The following is a 13,689-nucleotide window of genomic DNA, read 5'->3' as shown; positions in this document are numbered from 1 at the left end:
AACAATACCTTATATTTTTGCATTGTTTTATAGTTTATAGTTTTCTGGGTTTTTTTTTCTCAAGCAAAAAAATTTCCTATCTTCAAATAAAATCTTACATAGATTTTATATCTATGTAAATAAATAAGCACGTTAGATGACCATGCTCTGGTTAGCATGTGTGTATGGTAGAAAGTGGGAGGACAGGTGTGCCTCAGAGTCTGAAGGGCTCCTAGCACTTGGGGGATCAAACTGCAAAGTCAGTGACATGATTATTACCTCAATCCTTCAAACCAGATTGGGCAGGTATTTTTCATTTGAATTTTCCGGGTAATTGAATTTAAACAAAAACTCAAGCTCTTGCACCTAGTAAGTAAGAGAGCCGAGGCTCTGGTCAATATCTTTTCAAAGGAGCGTGGTATTCTTTTCACAAACATGATGGGTAATTACAACCCGGGTAAAAAATGAATCGTACATGTGAAATGAGTAACCCTGCATTGATTTTACTTAAAATTATCATACACATAAATATTTTTCTTCAACTGAAAATTGATCCATCATAAATTATGATACATCCTTTCAATGCACAGTTTTGCAGTCATTAAAAAGAATAAGGCACTCTATATGTACTGCTACAAAATGATTTCATTGTTAAATGGAAACAAACAAGACAGAACAGTGTCTTGCATATAGTTTATAGTGTCCTATTATTCATGTAAAATACATACATGTATACTTGTATGATGTATGTATGTGTGTATGTCTAGAGTATAATGAAAGAATATACCAGAAATTGTTGACACTAGACCCTCCAGGAGAGGGACAGGATGACTGGGGATTAGGAGTGGGAAGGAGAATTACTTTTGGCCTTATATCATGGTACATTTGGAATTTGTGTCACCTGCATTTAATCACAATTAGTAATTATTTTATATAAAAACTTGGTCTATGACAATACATTTTTATTAAGGGCTGCTTTCTGACTCTGAACCATATCAGGTTCCCCATGATATATTCTCATGCCCCTCTATGCCACGTCTTTAAATTATTCATCAATTGGTCATTATTCAGCTATTTTGTGATTAGCAGATTAATATCAATCTCTTTCACAAGACTGTTAGCTACAGAAAGTCGGGATCCTATTTTTGCTCTTATCAGGAAAAATTGTCTAAGACTTGAAAATGGGTGAAAGAGGTTACTGGAAGTCCTTTTCTTTTCTAGTGGACCCTCCAAACATGATCTGACTCTCTAAGAGTCTGCATCTTTGATTATTTTTCTACCAACTAAGCTGTTTTAGAACTCTATACTGTATGGTGACTAACATAATATAATAAAAAAACATTAAAAAAAAAGTTACAGAAAACGATAGCTATGCAAATTATTCTTGTCCGTAGGAATGTAAAAAATGTGTGCTAGCTTATGCCTTATTGCGCAGGTAATACCGCAAACATTACATTTTATCGCCTTATGTGATATTGATCTGTACATCCCATAGATGTATAGGATATCCATCTGTTAGTCAATTAATTACAGGTGCTTGATTATATATATATAATCTATATGAGTGTGGATTTTATATATATTCTTCTTTGAACCAGTGTTTACTATTTTAGCACTTCTTACTAAGTCAGAAACTGTGAAGGATCTGAGATGTTCTCTTACTTGCAGTCACACCTTTGTTATTCACAGCAATAGCAGTGTGGCGCTGGGTCCTCATGCCCAACACCTTAGTGGGTAATGCGATGAGCACCAGCGGGTTCACTGGTGCCCACAGGAGGTTATACCACAGGATGGAAACTCCAAAATTATTATTCTCAGAGCTTATATAGGAGCTGGAGTACTTCCCTCTCTTCCTCCTAGAGTAAGAGAAAAAGATTATTTTTTACTCAGAATGTGAACATATCCTCTTGAGGAGGAAGGGAAGATCTCCACCCTGGAAAGTGCATTTGGTGCTGGGAGAGAGAAGAATGATTTTATCCATCTGAATGGGAGCAGACATCTCTCCTGTAAAGGAGGCAAGCAACTTCATGTGGAATATCCTTAAAATGTGGAGGGTAAATGCTGCCGGCAGAAAAAGGAGATATTCCCTATCACTGTAGCATGGCAATTTCAGGGCTCAGGGGGCCCGCACTGCTCAGGAATATGGAGTAATAGAGGATAGATTGCTTGTCAACAGTTCCCGCATTAATAACTTGAATAAAATCTTTGACATGTATTCACTTTGTAATTATACAAAAGTCGTAATTTTAGTTCTGGAAATTATTCTTGAGAAATCCCAGTATCTTTTATAGTATCCCAAAATAAAAGAGGTTCAATAAATATTTATTGAATAAATAAGTAATAAATAGATAAAAATGTAAGAATTTAATTTGTCCTATTTTCCAAAAATGATTATAGAACTTTAGTAATTTAAACAACACGGTAGAAAATGCCTATCCTCCCTCCCTTTTTCCATTTTTTTACTGGTAGGACTTGTGAAGTAAGCATTATTAATTGATCTGACTTTATTCTAAAAATAAGTTTATCTCTGCACATTATGTACTACATTCCTTCGTTTCTTTTCAAGAGAGTAGCCCTTCGCCATAACATATCGTGTAGCAGGTAGCAGTGAGAAGGACTTGATGATCACGTGCGATGCTTTGAGAAGGAGAAAGGGTCTAAATAGGCAAGTTCCAAATTCCCTTGATTACAGTTTGTATTGATTAGGACTCTTTTGCTTGCAAATAACAGAAAATCAATTCAGACTACTCTAAGCAAAAAAGAAAATTTATTGGAGGGATAATGGACTATGTCGTCGAATTTGAGGGCAATGAAGCATCTGAATCATAGGAATAAACTAAAGACTGCAGTGCTGCAAGGAACCCTGAGAGCCCTTTTTCCATCTCTCATTTCTGTCTCTCTCTCTTTGGACATCTGTTTCATTACCCTTTCGTACCACTTTCTTATTTGCTGCATGGCCTGGTAGAAAATGGCGGTGCCCCTGCTTCTAAGTAACAGTTACTTATTGTAGACTGGTGACCCACTAGAAGACAGATCTCTTGCTCGCTCTGGCTAAGGAATTGCTTTCCAATTCCCAGGGATGAAACTAATTGCCCAGCTGGGTCAGGTACCCAATCAATGAGACCAGAGAGTGTGGGGATAGGATGACATACTATAGAAATGTGTTAGCTTCTGGGATGACCTTTTGGGAAGGAGGTAAATTCTAGAAAAGTAGAGTTAGTTAGAAAACTCAGTAAGTGCTCACCAGAGTGACTTTTCAAAACAGTTTGTGAAAAAGGAGAACATCAACCCAGCAAACTGGGGAAGCATAAGAGAGGCAAGTCACAGTCTGGTAATTAAGAAAAAGAATGGAGAATATAAAGTTGTGGGGAAACAGAATAAATGAGACTCAGAAGGAAAATGGAAAAGGTGGAAATTTTCCAGTAAGGTGATAATGATGCTTGCATTTTCCTGGAGGTGTTTGGAAGTCTAACGAACAAAGTTGTGAAAGCGTTTTGTCATCTCCCATGTACCGCTCAATAGAATTTTCTGCAGTGGTGGAAATGTTCTTTATCTGCACCACCCAGTTCAGCAGTCCATTAGTCACGTGTGGCTATTTAAATCTTGGAATGTAGCTAATGTGACTGAGCGACTGAATTTTACATTTTATTTAATTTTAATTAAATTTAAAAAGCCACATGTGGCTACTAAATTGGATAGTGCAGCCTCATGCTGAGGACGTGAATCTACAATGGTCCTACCACAAATAAAAATAGGACTTTTACCCACAACCTGCAGCAAATCACCAAGGAAACCAATCCCCTTATCTACAATAACCAGCCCAGGAGGCCAGCCTGCTCTATGTCAGACTTGTAGGGAAGCTAGGCCAGTATATGGACTAACAACCAGGAAGCCAATCAGTTACCACTGTAACATTCAGCCTCAGAAGTTTAGGACTTGATTAATAACAGATAGCTTCACTAACTTTTTCCCCTCCTTCCAACTTGGGACTAACCAAAAAAGCCAAATACGTACCCCTAACCAATCATGCAGGATGCTCCACTTCCAGTTAGCCACCTACAGCTTCCTCATGCCAACAGACTCCAATCAGTGAACACCGGAAGCCATTGCTTTTCTCCACTGCAACCTTTCCCCCTCCTCTGTCTGCCTTTGAGTTTCTGCCAAAATGCAAGTGATGGTGGTTGACCACCTTGCTATGGCAACTCTGAGTATATTTACAAGTCTTCACTTGTTCTCATTAGTATGGTCTTTGTTTATTTCCACATAGCACTGATTTGATGTGTTTTTATTCTTTCACAGGAAAAGGTGGAGAGATGACCATGCCTTTAACTGGCTTGGCATGTGGTCCTTAGTGCTGTATTCTCCTGGTTTTCTAATGCAAAACCACTGTTTCATAGGATTTATATTTTTTAAAAAATGATAGGATCCCCAATCATCTTTAATATGGGGTCATGCACTCAATTATCTGTGTGTATTTATTATATGTGTCTGTTCATGAGTGTATAGCTTAGGCTGGCCAGAGTTAGCACACAAAAATAGAGGATTCTCAAGGTGCCTGGGTGGCTCAATTGGTTAAGGGTCTGACTCTTGATTTCAGCCCAGGTCATGATCTCAGTGTTGTGAGAGACCAAGCCCTGTGTCAGGTTCTGTGCTGGGTGTGGAACCTGCTTAAGATTCTTCTCTCCCTCTGCCTCTCCCCCAACCCGCCCCAAATAAAACATTTAAAAAATAGGATTCCCAGTCAAATCTGAATTTCAGATAAACAAAAATTAATTTTGCATATATTACACACAATCGTTGTCCTTTTATTCTAAAAAAAGATTCATTGTTTACCTGAAATTAAAAATTAACTTAGCATCCTATATTTTATCTCTCAGCCTTAGTATACATGGTCTTCTCAATACATGACTGTCTCTTACACAGACTCACCCTGGCCAGGTTTGATATAGGGCAGAAACTTCAGGAGGAAGGGCAGGCAGAACCAGAAATGTTTCTAGTTATCCAACTTTGTCATGATCCCCTTTCCTTGGGTGGAAGGAAAGAGTCAGAGGACGATAAGACAGGAGAGCAGAGCAGATGGCTGGGGAGGTTTGCATTTGCTTAGGTGGGGCAAGAGTACCAGAGTGGACGGAATCCCTGGGAAAGCAGCTCTGTGTCACCCATGGCGTCTGTGCTTAGTGGTTCAGTGTTGTGCAGGATTCCAAGGGAGATTCTATAACCTCTGTAATCCTTCCAGAGACCCAAAAATACTGTTCATCTCACCAAATTTAGAAAGGTTTCTGTATCTGCTTTGTCTCTTGATCTTGGCTCAGCAAACCTACAGAGCTCACTCTTTCTTAGCAATTGTAATGAGAACTTACCGTGTGCCAGACATTGTTCTAGTTGCTAGAAATTTTGCTGAGAGTAAGACAGAAAAGATCCCTGCCATTATGGATCTTATATTCTACTCCAGGAGAAAGATAAATAAGCAACAAATAAATGACTACATATGTACTGTTAGTAATAAATGATATGAATAAAAATTAAACAGGGTAAGTAGAAAGAAAGTGGGCAGAGTCAAGAACCAATTCCTCCCCCAAATCATCAAAATAGCCTGCTGATAAAGCAAAGCTAAGTAATCACCTCTGTGATTTCAGTGCTGACAGGGAGAGCACTACCTTGACAATGTCAGAAGTGCCTCCAATGAGGGGTTTGGGGGCTCTGGTTTAAGGTAGGTTTTTCAATGTCAGGCCTGATTATGATTGGTAGACACAGAGAAGCTTGGGTTTAGAAGAGATCATCGAAGAGGAAACTGTGTTTGATGAGCCCAGCTGAGCAATCTGTTGCCCTGAGATGGAATTTACTTGAATGAATTTTAGTGTTGCTTTGGATAGATAGATATTGGTAATTTCCTAAAATAAGCAATAGCATTATTGGCAAATTAATTTTTCTGGGCAAGAGTTTCCCAAGATGGTGAAGTACTGTTCTCACAAATAGTGATCTTTGAGATACTTTGAGTGCTAGGCACTATTTCAGTTTGGGTGGTAAGGAAAGACCTCTCTAGTTGATGACATCTGGGTAGAGGCCTGAACGGTATAAAGAGTGAGCCATAAGCAGTGCTGGAAAAGAGCATTCCAGGCAGGAGAAAGATAAGGGCCAAGCCTCTGGAATGGGAATAATTTTGAGTGTTCAATGACCAGCAAGAAAAACAGGGTGGCTGGGGAGCCTAGTGAGCAAATGGAGAAATGACTTTGGAGATCTGGTCAGATCCAGCTTGTTCAGGACCTTCTCAATCCCAGGAAGGGGTTTGAATTGAATTCTAAGTGATGTGGAAAGTCATTAATGTTTTTCAAAAGAGGAGTGATCTGATTTACAGGGTTAAAGAACTCCGTGGCAGGGAGACCAGTTTTGGCAAGGAGACTATTGCAGTTGTCCAGGTGACAGATCAGGTGGCTTGGTCTTTGGTAGTAGCTCTGGAGGTGAGGAGAAGTCACTGATGTAGAGATATATTTGAAGGTAGATGGCTAGATGTGTGATGTAAGGAAAAGAGGAACCAAGGGTAACTCCTAGTATTTTGGCCTGAACAACTAAGTGAAAAGTTATGCCATGTGTTATAGACTGAATTCCGTTCCCCCCAGATTTATATGTTGAATTACTAACTCCTGATGTGACTGCATTTGGAGATAATACCTTTTGGGGTTGAGGTTAAAAGAGTTCATAAATGTAGGTCCCTGATCTGATAGGACTAGTGTTCACTGGAGATCTCTTCCTCTTTGTGCTCATACAGAGATAGGCCAGGTGAGGACACAGCAAGAAGCTAGCCATCTGCAAGTCAAAAAGAGACCTCTCACCAGGACTGACCCTGATGGCACTTTGTTCTTAGCTTCTGGCCTCCAGAACTGTGAGATGATAGATTTCTGTTGTTTAAACCATCCAGTCTGTGATATTCTCTTATGATAGCCCTAGTAGGCTAATAAGCTATATCATGGTATACAGAACACTATGGAAGGAATAGATTTGTTGGGATGAAAGGGTGGGCTGAAAATCAAGAGTTCTTGTGGAGGTGTGGTTGGTTATATGAGTCTTAAAATCAAGGTAAACGTTGTTGAGATAGAGTGCTGGGAGTCAGTTGTCTGGCTCAGAGACTTTGATTTGTCTTTTCTTCCTTAAACATCTGACTCCATGATCACCATCAGCTTCCTGTCCTGCCTTCTCCAAAACTTATTGCTTTTATTCCATTTCTCATCTTCTTACTGAAAACTACTTTGTGAAAAGAATTAGCTGTGGTGGGGTATAAAAATCTCTGGACTGGGCGTTAAATATGCTGCGTTCAGGTGCCATCTCTAACCCTTACCATTTCTAGCCAGGAGGCCTTGGGCAACCAAAGTACTTACCTCACTAGGCATCGAGTTCCTTTTCAGAATAAGAACAAGGATGTTTGCCTTACAGGGTTACTGTAAATAACAATGCGGAAGAAAAATGAATGTGAAAGCATTTTACAAAGTGAACATTTCAATAAAAATGCATGGGTTCATTAGTATTCAATTACATTTTGGTATAGTGAGTTAGTTTCCTTGGGGTGATTGCACATAAACTGTAGATTACAAATATTTGACCCATGAAAAATATGTCTGGAATTAATGGTGCAAGAGAACTTCTGTCTACTCTCCTTCCCTAAATCTCTCCATATAAATAAGTGACTAAAATCTATTTACAACCGAAACCAGTTTGACCCTCAATTCTCTTTGGAATGGATCTATTTCTTTTTTTTTTTTTTTTTTTTTTTTATTAAAGATTTTATTTATTTATGTGACAGAGAGACAGCCAGCGAGAGAGGGAACACAGCAGGGGGAGTGGGAGAGGAAGAAGCAGGCTCCGAGCCGAGGAGCCTGATGTGGGACTCGATCCCAGAACGCCAGGATCACGCCCTGAGCCGAAGGCAGACGCTTAACGACTGCGCCACCCAGGCGCCCCTGGAATGGATCTATTTCTGTATACAAACTAGACTGCCTTGTTCTAGAAGATATAATACAGAGTATAACATAGAATTATAGAATCATAGAATGTTAAAGTAAAATAATCCTTAGATATATTTCCAAGGATGGCAAAACTGCAACTTAAATCACCACTCCCCCATCCTTTGACCGTGGAAAACATTGCTTATCCACTGGAGTACACTTTTCCACTAAACCATTATATAGCTTCAAATCCTTTTCTTTGTAGTACTTATGCAGCCATTGCTGTTCAGTTTTAGTGGGCAAATTTTATTTCCCATCTGCGATTTTAGTTAAAGCCCCTCATTATTCAGATGGAAAAACTGAGACCCTGAAAGGCAGGCTAACAGTGCTTAATGTTTTCAGTGGGTGCTGAAACTATCCAAACACATAGTTGATTCCAGTACTATTCCTGTGTAAGATAAATGTGCTTATTATGAATGTGCATGGCATCTCCCCAATATCTTCCCACAACATACGTCCAGATCGTACTGATAATTGCTCATTTGAAGTCTTTCTTTTTGATTGAAGATATCCCTAGAGAAGCTAGAGATGGCCTTCGTTCAACAAATCTTTCTTGACCAACATTGGCAGTATTGAAGCACTGCTTCCTGAGAGATATGACTCTTGCCTTTTGCTTAATTAATTATTAAGTGAGTACAATAAAAGTAAAGACAGGAATTGTTACATTCTTGTAATCTGTTGTTTATTTACTATATTACAACCAAGCTCTCCCATTCTTAAATCTCTTTTAACTTCTGAAAAAAAGCAGGCAGAGAGGTTTCTTCTCCTTTGATCTTCTTAAGGACAGTGACACGTTAAGGGATATTATCATTTCTCAGGCTGCCCAAATAAGAGACTAATAACACTTGATCTCTCTAAACATAATATCCTTCCTACAATATCTTCCCTTGACAAGCACAATTACTCCAGTATCCACAGGGGCCTCTTAATGAAACTTTCCATGTTTGTGGTCACTTTTGTTTCATTTAATAGCTGTCTGCATGAGAAGCACATGAAAATAGTTGCCTCCTTCCACAAGGAAGGGAGAATGCCAATTCATTTCTAAGAATGGATGAAACTGAATGTACCTAAATTAGAAGACACTTTCTTTTTGGTGTCGGCAAGCCCCAAATATACAAGCACCCATGTTACAGTATATTTTGCCACTTAACTTTACCTATGAATTTGCAAACCTTTCATCAGATTACTCTTATAACAAGATGTCAAATGGGACTCTTCCTATCTCAATGTTAATTGAGGCCAAAGACAATAAGTGCTCCTTCAGACGTGAATTCTAAGTCAAACCATCATGGTTCAATTCACTCTTAAACCACACTGAAGTTCTAAAACTTGTTCAGTTATTGAGCATAAAGAGAATTGGAGAGGATTTCTTTGGAGAAATCCACCCCATTGAGTCCGCCCTACCAAAAGAGAGAAGCGTGTGTGTACAGGGGACAGTGCTTCCTAATCCCCAGTCTAGTGAGAGGAACTCCAAAGTGATCATGTTGAAAGCTTGGTATGGAATCTCTGCAGGTGTAGGACACAGATACATGAGGCTTGGCTCATGCCTGAAAAAGCTAACGTGGCTGGCACAGAAGTGGGCTGTGTCTGGAAAAGCACTGCCTGACTTCCAACTGCAGATCAGAGGGTGTGAATCCTAGGGACCAAATGTGAGGCCCACACAGGTAATATCAGCCTGAAATCATTTTTTTTTTTTGAGTGATATATTTTTTATTTTTTATTTTTTTATTTTTTTTATTTATTTTTTTTATTAATAATGATTTTTTATTATATTATGTTAGTCACCATACAGTACATCCCCGGTTTTCGATGTAAGGCTCGATGATTCATTAGTTGTGTATAACACCCAGTGCACCATGCAATACGTGCCCTCCTTACTACCCATCACCGGTCTATCCCATTCCCCCACCCCCCTCCCCTCTGTAGCCCTCAGTTTGTTTCTCATAGTCCATAGTCTCATGTTTCATTCCCCCTTCTGATTACCCCCCCTTTCTTTATCCCTTTCTTCCCCTACTGATCATTCTAGTTCTTATGTTCCATAGATGAGAGAAATCATATGATAGTTGTCTTTCTCTGCTTGACTTATTTCACTAAGCATTATCTCCTCCAGTGCCGTCCATGTTGTAGCAAATGTTGAGAACTCATTCTTTCTGATTGCTGAGTAATATTCCATTGTATATATGGACCACAACTTCTTAATCCAGTCATCTGTTGCAGGGCATCTCGGCTCCTTCCACGACTTAGCTATTGTGGACATTGCTGCTATGAACATTGGGGTGCATATGGCCCTTCTCTTCACTACGTCTGTATTTTTGGGGTAAACACCCAGTAGTGCAATGGCTGGATCATAGGGTAGCTCAATTTTTAACTTTTTAAGGGACCTCCACACGGTTTTCCAGAGTGGCTGTACCAACTTGCATTCCCACCAACAATGTAGGAGGGATCCCCTTTCTCCACATCCTCTCCAACAATTGTTGTTTCTTGCATTGTCTATTTTTGCCATTCTAACTGGCGTAAGGTGGTATCTCAGTGTGGTTTTGATTTGAATTTCCTTGATGGCTAATGATTTTGAACATTTTTTCATGTGTCTGTTAGCCATTTGTATGTCTTCATTGGAAAAGTGTCTGTTCATATCTTCTGCCCATTTTTTGATTTGTTTATTTGTTTCTCGTGTATTGAGTTTGAGAAGTTCTTTGTAGATCTTGGATACCAGTCCTTTATCTGTAGTGTCATTTGCAAATATATTCTCCCATTCCGTGGGCTGCCTCTTAGTTTTTCTGACTGTTTCCTTGGATGTGCAGAAACTTTTAATCTTGATGAAGTCCCATAAATTCATTTTATCTTTTGTTTCTCTTGCCTTTGGGGATGTGTCATGAAAAAGGTTGCTTTGGCCGATGTCGTAGAGGTTGTTGCCTATGTTCTCCTCTAGAATTTTGATGGATTCCTGTCTCACATTGAGGTCTTTCATCCATTTGGAGTTTATTTTTGTGTATGGTGTGAGATAGTGGTCAAGTTTCATTCTTTTGCATGTAGCTGTCCAATTTTCCCAGCACCATTTATTGAAGAGACTGTCTTTTTCCCACCGGATGTTTTTTCCTGCTTTATCAAATATTAGTTGCCCAAAGAGCTGAGGGTCCATTTCTGGGCTCTCTATTCTGTTCCATTGGTCTATGTGTCTGTTTTTGTGCCAGTACCATGCTGTCTTTGTGATCACAGCTTTGTAGTACAGCTCGAAATCCGGCATTGTGATGCCCCCAGCTTTGTTTTTCCTTTTCAACAGTTCCTTGGAGATTCGGGGTCTTTTCTGGTTCCATACAAGTTTAAGGACTATTTGTTCCAGTTCTTTGAAAAACGTTCTCGGTATTTTGATCGGGATACATGGACATTTTAACTATGTTAATTCTTCCGATCCATGAGCATGGAATATCTTTCCATCTTTTTATGTCTTCCTCAATGTCTTTTAAGAGTGATTTATAGTTTCTAGAATAAAGGTCCTTTACGTCTCTGGTTAAGTTAATTCCAAGGTAACGTATGGTTTTTGGTGCTATTGTAAATGGGATGGATTCCCTGATTTCTCTTTCTTCGTTCTCGTTATTCGTGTACAGAAATGCAACTGATTTCTGAGCATTGATTTTGTATCCCGCCACGTTACTGAATTGCTCTATAACTTCTAATAGTTTGGGAGTGGCTTCTTTTGGGTTTTCCATATAGAGTATCATGTCATCTGCGAAGAGAGACATTTTGACTTCTTCTTTGCCGATTTGAATACCTTTGATCCCTTTTTGTTGTCTGATTGCTGTTGCAAGGACTTCTAGTACTATGTTGAATAATAGTGGCGAGAGTGGGCATCCTTGTCGTGTTCCTGATCTTAAGGGAAAGGCTTCCAGCTTTTCCCCATTGAGAATAATATTTGCTGTAGGCTTTTCATAGATGGCTTTTATGAGATTGAGAAATGTACCTTCTATTCCTACACTCTGAAGGGTTTTAATCAGGAAAGGATGCTGTATTTTGTCAAATGCTTTTTCGGCATCGATTGAGAGGATCATATGGTTCTTGAGTCTTTTCTTGTTGATATGATGTATCACGCTGATTGATTTGCGAATATTGAACCACGCTTGCATCCCAGGTATGAATCCCACTTGATCGTGGTGGATAATCCTTTTAATGAACTGTTGGATTCTATTAGCAAGTATCTTGTTGAGGATTTTGGCGTCCATATTCATTAGAGAAATCGGTCTGTAATTCTCCTTTTTGATGGGGTCTTTGCCTGGTTTGGGGATCAAGGTAATATTGGCCTCATAGAATGAGTTTGGTAGCTTTCCTTCTGTTTCTATTTTTTGAAATAGCTTTAGGAGAATAGGTATTATTTCTTCTTTGAATGTTTGGTAGAATTCCCCAGGAAAACCATCCGGGCCTGGAGTTTTGTTATTTGGAAGGTTGTGTATCACTGACTCAATTTCTTCATAATTAATTGGCCTGTTTAAGGAATCAATTTCTTCCGGTTTCAACCTTGGTAGTTTATAGGTTTCCAGGAAGGATTCCATCTCTTCCAGATTGCTTAGTTTATTGGCATATAGCTGTTGATAAAAATTTCTAATAATCCTTCCAATTTCAATGGTATTCGTCGTGACCTCTCCTTTTTCATTCATAATTTTAATAATCTGGTTCCTTTCTCTTTTCTTTTGGATAAGTCTTGCCAGTGGTCTGTCAATTTTATTGATTCTCTCCAAGAACCAGCTTCTAGTCCTGTTGATCTGCTCTACTGTACTTCTGGTTTCTGCTTGATTGATTTCAGCTTTAATTTTGGTCAACTGCTTCCTTGTGCGTGGATTAGGCCTGTCCCTCTGTTGCTGTTCCAGCTTCTTGAGGTGAGAATATAAAAACTGCATTTTAGATTTTTCTATTCTTTTGAGTGAGGCTTGGATGGCTATGTATTTCCCCCTTAGGACTGCCTTTGCAGTATCCCATAGGTTTTGGATTGTTGTATTTTCATTCTCATTGGTCTCCATAAATTGTTTAATTTGATTTTTGATTTCCTGGTTTATCGAGTCATTCCTGAGCAGGATGGTTCTTAGTCTCCAAGTGTTTGAGTTTCTTCCAAATTTTTCCTTGTGGTTGAGTTCCAATTTCAGAGCGTTGTGGTCTGAGAATATGCAGGGGATAATTTCAATCTTTTGGTATCGGCTGAGACCTGTTTTGTGTCCCAGAACATGGTCTATTCTTGAAAATGTTCCATGGGCATTAGAATAGAATGAGTATTCTTTGGTTCTGGGGTGTAGTGTTCTATATATATCTAAGAGGTCCAACTCGTTGAGTATGGCATTCAAAGCCTTTGATTCTTTGCTTAGTTTTTGCCAGGGTGTTCTGTCTATTTCTGATAGTGGAGTGTTGAGGTCCCCTACTATTAATGTATTTTTATTTATATGTCTCTTTATTCTGGTTAAGAGTTGGCTTGTGTATCTTGCTGCTCCCCTGTTGGGGGCATATATATTTATAATTGTCATATCCACTTGTTGAATACTTCCTTTAAGAATAATATAGTGCCCTTCTGCATCTCTAACTATAGTCTGTAGTTTAAAATCCAATTTATCTGATATGAGAATTGCTACCCCAGCTTTCTTTTGAGGTCCATTTGCGTGAAAGATGGTACTCCATCCCCTTACTCTCAGTCTGAATGCATCTTTGGGTTCGAAATGAGTCTCTTGTAGACAGC

Source organism: Ursus arctos, unplaced genomic scaffold, assembly GCF_023065955.2.
Source record: "Ursus arctos isolate Adak ecotype North America unplaced genomic scaffold, UrsArc2.0 scaffold_13, whole genome shotgun sequence".
Classification (NCBI taxonomy): Eukaryota; Metazoa; Chordata; class Mammalia; order Carnivora; family Ursidae; genus Ursus; species Ursus arctos.
This window is presented reverse-complemented; position numbering follows the sequence as displayed.